The 6,501-nt window shown below is 48.0% G+C and overlaps 1 long non-coding RNA gene across 1 annotated transcript; it reads left to right on the forward strand.

The window, feature by feature from the left end:
- Nucleotides 1-991: 991 nt before the first annotated feature.
- Nucleotides 992-3,885, forward strand: LOC310834351. The gene is made up of 3 exons (XR_014559215.1): nucleotides 992-1,339; nucleotides 1,727-1,852; nucleotides 3,732-3,885. It is a non-coding gene; the product is annotated as an uncharacterized lncRNA (long non-coding RNA).
- Nucleotides 3,886-6,501: the final 2,616 nt, after the last annotated feature.

Raw genomic sequence — 6,501 nt, forward strand, 5'->3', positions numbered from 1 at the left:
GGGCTATCCAAAAGAAGAACAGCTTAACATGCATTTTTAAACGCTCAAGGGATGAGAAGATCAAGAAACAAATCTGTCCGGTTGCACAAAGGAGCTGACCAGAGAGAGAGAGATTGCAAATATTTGCAGTATAAACACTCAGAAAGCAGTGGAGCTGGCCGTGATGGGTGTGGTGAGGGAAGTGGTGGAAAAGATCTGTGATGAGACTGCAAAATCCAGCAGGGGAGAGCAAAGTAGACCATCTCACAACAAAGAGAGGAATGCGGCAGCAGGATATTATCCTAGCTGCAGAAGGCAGTGCGGGTTACTACTGAGGGCAAAGAGCCTGAGGCAAGGTTCCCATACAGCTGAAGTGAGGAGCCTGTGGCCCTCTAAATCAGTGTTTCCTATGTTTTGGGACTACAATTCCTTGACCACTGGTCCTGCTAGCTAAGGTGATGGGAGTTGTAGTCCAAAAACAGCTGGAGACCCAAGGTTGGGAAACCCTGCTCTACATCCTCAAACCATTTCAGGCCCAGAAACCGCCTTTAATCCAAATATGGATTTGGGGACCCATTTCTTTTAAAAAATCTGAACAAACACCTATTTTAGGACATGGAGAACTTATGGCCTACCATATGTTGCTGGACTACAATTCTCATCATGTCTTGCCAGCGGCTAAATGGAACTGTCTGCAAGGAAGAGGATTAGTGGACACTATAGGGATCTAAAAATGGTAGCACTCAGAAATTGGGAGTGGGGGAGAGAAGCCAATGTCTTAACCTTGTCATACTTTAACCCACACTACACCTCAAAAAAGTGTCACATTGGAACTTGCCAGCAAGTCATATATTCTGGTTTTGGGGCTCAACAAATCCTGGGAGTGGCCAGCTCCCAATGGAAAGTCATTGTCCCTTTTCAGGTATGTATTTACAATATTGATCTTGCTTGCCTATTCATCTTCAGAGGCCGCTAGCATGGAATGCTCTGCACAGTAGTGTGACACACCTATTGCTATGACTTGTATTGCTCGACCTTTCGGCTTTACTTGGCTTAGAAATGCACACATACATTTTCCACTCCCCTTCTAATCTCTGTACTCAGGAGATATATATATGTATATGTACACTCGCCAGGACCTGCATCAACAAGCAGTATTCTCAGGGAGCTGCTGGTGGAAGCCCCAGTGTGCCAGAAGAACCTGCCACTGACATCTGCAGCCCCTGCCATTCAAAGTCCCCACACGCCTTGGAGAGAGGCTACTTCAGATGCATTGTGGGAAATTTAAAATGGCAGGTGGCTTGCAGCAAGCTGGCACAAATCACAGCACTGCCCCTACTGATTCCTCCATCACCACCAGGTAAGGACACCAACATTGGAGAGGGCCAATAATACAAGGGGAACATTGGGGGGGGGGGTTAACTTAGAACCAGCCCTACTGTCCATTAGGACAACCACTTCATGCATGAGGCAAAGAGGAGTCTGGCCCATGGAAGCTGGCCTGGTATGTTAAACTTACAGGAACATAGGAAGCTGGTCCCCCTAGCTCAGTATTGTCTGCAAGGGCTCTCCTAGGTTTCAGGCAGGGGTCACTCTCCCAGCCCAACCCAGCAACTGAACCTGGAACCTTCTACACACAAAGCAGATTCTCCGCTCCTGAGCCTCGGCCCTTCCCAAAGATTTGTGTGATTTAAAACCCCCCTGATTTGTTTCCACTCCCTCCCGTATGAACTTCTGAGATCTTCAGGAGACTTTTCGCACTTGTCATGTGAAGTGCAGGGCGCAAGGACGTGTGCAGAGAGGCCTCCTCAGTGATGGGACCCAGATTGCTTTGGCTCTACTTTCCTCCTGTAGCAGAGTTTCCAGGCAGAAGGTAAGGACCACTCCTCTGGACTGTGCATTTTAGTGGTATTGGATGCTGCCCTTGAATTTTTCTCATTTTGTTGTTCTCTAGCGCTGGACAATTTTGTATGTTTTGATGCTGTTGTGATTATTATTCTTGCTCTGTTTTCTTGATTGGTTGGGCTTTATTTTTGTGCGTTACTAGGGGTTGTTGCCCCTGCTTGCTCCGTCTGCCAACTCTGACAACCACTCCCCACTCCTCCCCTCCCCCAGCCACCCACTCCGACTGGAGTGCAAGTCCACACCCAGGCGCGCACAAAATTAAGGCCCCATTCACAAACCCTCCTTTCAGCTCTAGTCCCTTTCTATGGGGCGCACCCTCAAGGTGAGTTCTCCCATCTAGTATGTCATAACTGATAAGCTTATCAGCTTCTGCTTCCTGTGTTGGTTCTCATGGTGGAGCACCTTATGCAATATAGAGCCGTGCTGTGCTCAGTCTCTAAAAGGAGAGGCAAAGGTCTAAAATGTAGAGGCAAGGAAGGGGTAGTTCACTATCGGCCCTCCAGATGATGTTGGACAAAAAAATCCATCGACTCCAGCCAGGGAAGACTGGGGATGTGCCTCAGCCTAAACTCCCTTGCAAGGTTGTTGTGAGGAGAAGAGGAGGAGGAGGAGGAGAAGCATGTACACTGAGGTTACCAGACTTTTCCCAATAAATCCAGGGACATGGATTTTGTATGGGAACTGGTTTGTAAATCCGGGGACTGTCCCTGGGGAACAGGGACGTCTGGCAACCTTAATGTACACCACCTTGAACTCCTTAGAGGAAAGGTGGGATTCAAATGCAATAATAAATGAAAATAAGTAAATAAATGTATGAAAACGTCTTTGATGACTTGATGGTGAGGGGAAAGCATTCTGCACACACTCAGGTGTTAACTTTTCTTCCTTATTGCTTCATGTGTCTCAGTTCTTGCGTCCCAAAGAAGAAAACCAGTTCTACCCCAGCCAGGTCACCTTGGAGAGGGCTTAGCAAATCCGAGGGGTTTTTGTTTGCTTGCTTGCTTGCTTATTATCGTTGTCAAGGGAGCTCAGTGCAGACGACAGCAATAAATACTCAAAAAGAATCAGAAAATTGTGAAACCACAATATCGTCAGTCAGTTGCCTATCACAGGGCAATCTCTGAGTGACTTACAACCCAGTCGAAAAACTTACAACCAATAAAAATGGGAACAATCAAATCAATACATAAAACACCAGCCTCCACATTACAACAATGGTTTTGCTGCCAGTTCCTGTCCTTCTCCTGAGTAGCACATCCTCACCCCAGCCCAAGACATTTTGGCACCCAAACTGAGATATCTAATGCCTGCCCACTTTGTGTTAAGAAGATGAAGATAATGATACGGTTACAAGCAAGCTAATATCTAACGGGACCTCAGGAGTTCCAATGCATATCCTGGGTTGGTTCCCTTTGAATGCGATCACTGGTGACTTATGGCATTTGGGTAATATGTTAATTAAATTTATACTCCAACCTTCCTCCCAAAAGAACCCAGGGTGTTCTCCACCTCTGGTGTATATAAACCTTATATTAAAAGGTTTATATATACCAGGGGTGGGGAACTTGTCACCCTTCAGATGTTGCTGGACTTCATCTCCCATCATCCCTAACCATTGGCCAAGCTGGCCAAGGCTAATGGGAGCTGGAGTCCACCAAGACCTGAAGGACCACAGATGCCTCACTCCTGATTTACACATATATACAGGCTGAGCATATGATGGGGATCCACAGTATTCACTCCCCTGGTTGCCTTCCCTGCTAATCTGACATTCAACTGCCCATTGCTCCTAGAGGCCAATGAGCTAATTTGGTTTCATTTTTTCTTCCTTTTCTTTTAATTAAAAGTCCATATTCCACACATACCTTGGGAGTACCTCGATTATGCAAGAAAAAACCCTACTTTGCCTGGGAGTGGCCCTGTTTGAAGGCTCAGCATAGGGCCTCAAGGTTTGCTCTTTGAGGGAGGACATGGTAAATAAATACTGCTGCAAAAGCTGGAGGTGATGCTTCTGCCTGTCATTTTGAACTGATGGCCCTAATACCTCCTCCACAGAAGAGATCAAAGAGACAGCTAAGGAGGTAACCAGCCCCTGGAGCAGGAATGGGCTGGAGTTTGCAATCAGCCCAGAAGTGCCTTGTGAAGCGACCTCACCGTGCACCCACAACGATCCCTGAAGATGAGACCTGAGTGGCTCACCCCTGCATGCAAGGAACTGGGTGTATTGGCCTGTGACCTTTTGTACTCCAGGGACAATTGGCAGTGTTGCCCCTACAAAAGGTGAACAGAGCAGGGGGGGGAGATGTGGGTGTCTTGGTGTAGGGCCATGTCTCTCCATCTGATGCCTTTGTGATAAACCAGGAATGCAGTGGGCCCCGTGGCAGACAAAAGGTGTGGGCTTCCTGCTGAACTGGAGGGCCAGCAGGATTGTACGTGCGCACAGCACAGCCTCCTGCTTATCAGCATGTTGCTCCTCAGGGCAGGGCAGAGGGTGGGACCACACCGCTTGGAGCGCTTCCTTCAAACAGCTACATTCCGCAGGTGGGGTGTGGCAGCCCACAGAAGTCAGGAAAAAGATGCGCCAAGTGAGCAAGGCTCTCTCGACAGCAGGGATGGGGAACATCTGTGGCCCCGCAGGTGCCGCTGGACCCCAACGCCCATTGCCCCTGACCATTGGCCACGCTCTCTGGGGCTGCTAGGAGCTGGAGCCCAACAACTTCTAGAGGGCCACAGATCTCCATCCCTGCTCTAGAGAAAGATACTTGGGACTCACTCTCTCACTGACACCTGACAGCAAAACTGCAAAGGCATTAGTGGTACCTCAGGGGAACCTGCAACTCAGAGTCTGTGTGTGACCCTTAGCTTAATTTTATGTGGGGGTGGAGAGAGCCAGAGGGAGAGGCCAAAGGGGTGGAAAGAGCCAGAGGGAGAGGCCAAAGGCACAGGGGAAAGAAAGGGAGAACCTTGGGGGGGGGGGAGCCAAAACATATGGAAGGCTAGCAGGAGGAAGAAGCCCCCTGCGTGTCCATCCCCCAGCAGCATAGGGAGGCAAGAGGGGAGACAGAAACAAAGTGAGAGAAAGAAAGAAAAAGACCCGCTATTGGCTCTGGTTCCACCCAATGATGTTATATATCACCATTTTGATACACATGAAGTTTAACACAGGGCTGGCCTACATTATGCAGATCCAACATACACACCGAACATTTAACAGGCTTGGCTTTCCCCAAAGAATCCTGGGAACTGTAGTTTCCTCCTTCTCACAGAACTTCAGTTCCCAGCACCCTTAACAAACTACTGTTCCCAGGATTCTTGAGGGAAAGTCATGTGCTTTAAATGTATGGCGGCTGCTCCATGCAGTAGAGGCTGGTGGGCAAGGAGCAACTGTGAGGTGTTGGAGGCAGTGGCGTAGTGTGGGGGTGCAGGGGGAGCCGGCCGCACCGGGCGCAACATCTGGGGGTTAGGGTTAGGGGGCGCAAATCCACGGGTTAGGGGGCGCAAATTACTTGCCTTGCCCCGGGTGCTGACAACCCACGCTACACCACTGGTTGGAGGGCAGAGCTGTGTCTGCCCCATGGCCTGCCCTTTATCCCTCAAGCTTGCCAGATACCCTCAGGTGTGGTGGAGGATGCTATTCCATCACCAGCATTGAAGGAAGATTTTACTGCTGTCCCAGTCAGATTTTATTCATGGATTGGGAGGGGGCAGGGCTTTGTGTTTGGCTTCAGGCCCCTGTAAATACTAGAAACATCCAAAAATGTGCCTCTTGCTAGGAGCTTTGAGAGAAGTTGTACCTGCCTGATACTGACTCAGGCCCATGTTCTCTCCAGCCCAGCCCTGAAGTCTTAGATCTTTTGTCTGAAGATGCCAGAGATTAAACCAAGGATGTAAAAAGGTGTGCTCTGTCCCTGAGCTGTGGGGCACAGTTCTTGAGAAAAGTTAAGTATTGGCCACAGCATTACTCAACAGGTCTCCTTTTCACAAAGGTAGATTCAGCTAAACAGGCAAGTTGGTGAAGGTGATGACTGCTCCACATATACTTTGGCAGGACTAGGGATTTTGTTTACATTTTAATGAGCAACCGTCTAATTTGCACTTCACGAAGTGAAACAGGTATCTTTTGAAATTCACACTTCTCCAAATTTTACGATGTAGTTCTCAAAGCAAATGCTATGTACAAAATGCATAAATATGAGGTGGGGAAACATGCCTAAAAACACAAATATATTTATGAAAATAACATACAAAAAAGTATTCTATTAGGGGAAACTGCTTGCAAAAATGTATCTGTTGGACAAAGCTGCATATGACTACAGTGGTAGCTCAGGTTACATACGCTTCAGGTTACAGACTCCGCTAACCCAGAAATAGTGCTTCAGGTTAAGAACTTTGCTTCAGGATGAGAACAGAAATTGTGCTCCGTCGGCGCAACAGCAGCAGGAGGCCCCATTAGCTAAAGTGGTGCTTCAGATTAAGAACAGTTTCAGGTTAAGAACAGACCTCCGGAACGAATTAAGTACTTAACCCATGGTACCAGTGTACATGCTTATTAGGAGGAATCTGCACTAACATGCTGATGAAAAATCATGAGGAGTTTTGGAGAACTGAATTTAAGAA

Source organism: Podarcis gaigeae (genome assembly GCF_964106915.1).
Source record: "Podarcis gaigeae genome assembly, chromosome: 2".
NCBI classification, from domain to species: domain Eukaryota; kingdom Metazoa; phylum Chordata; class Lepidosauria; order Squamata; family Lacertidae; genus Podarcis; species Podarcis gaigeae.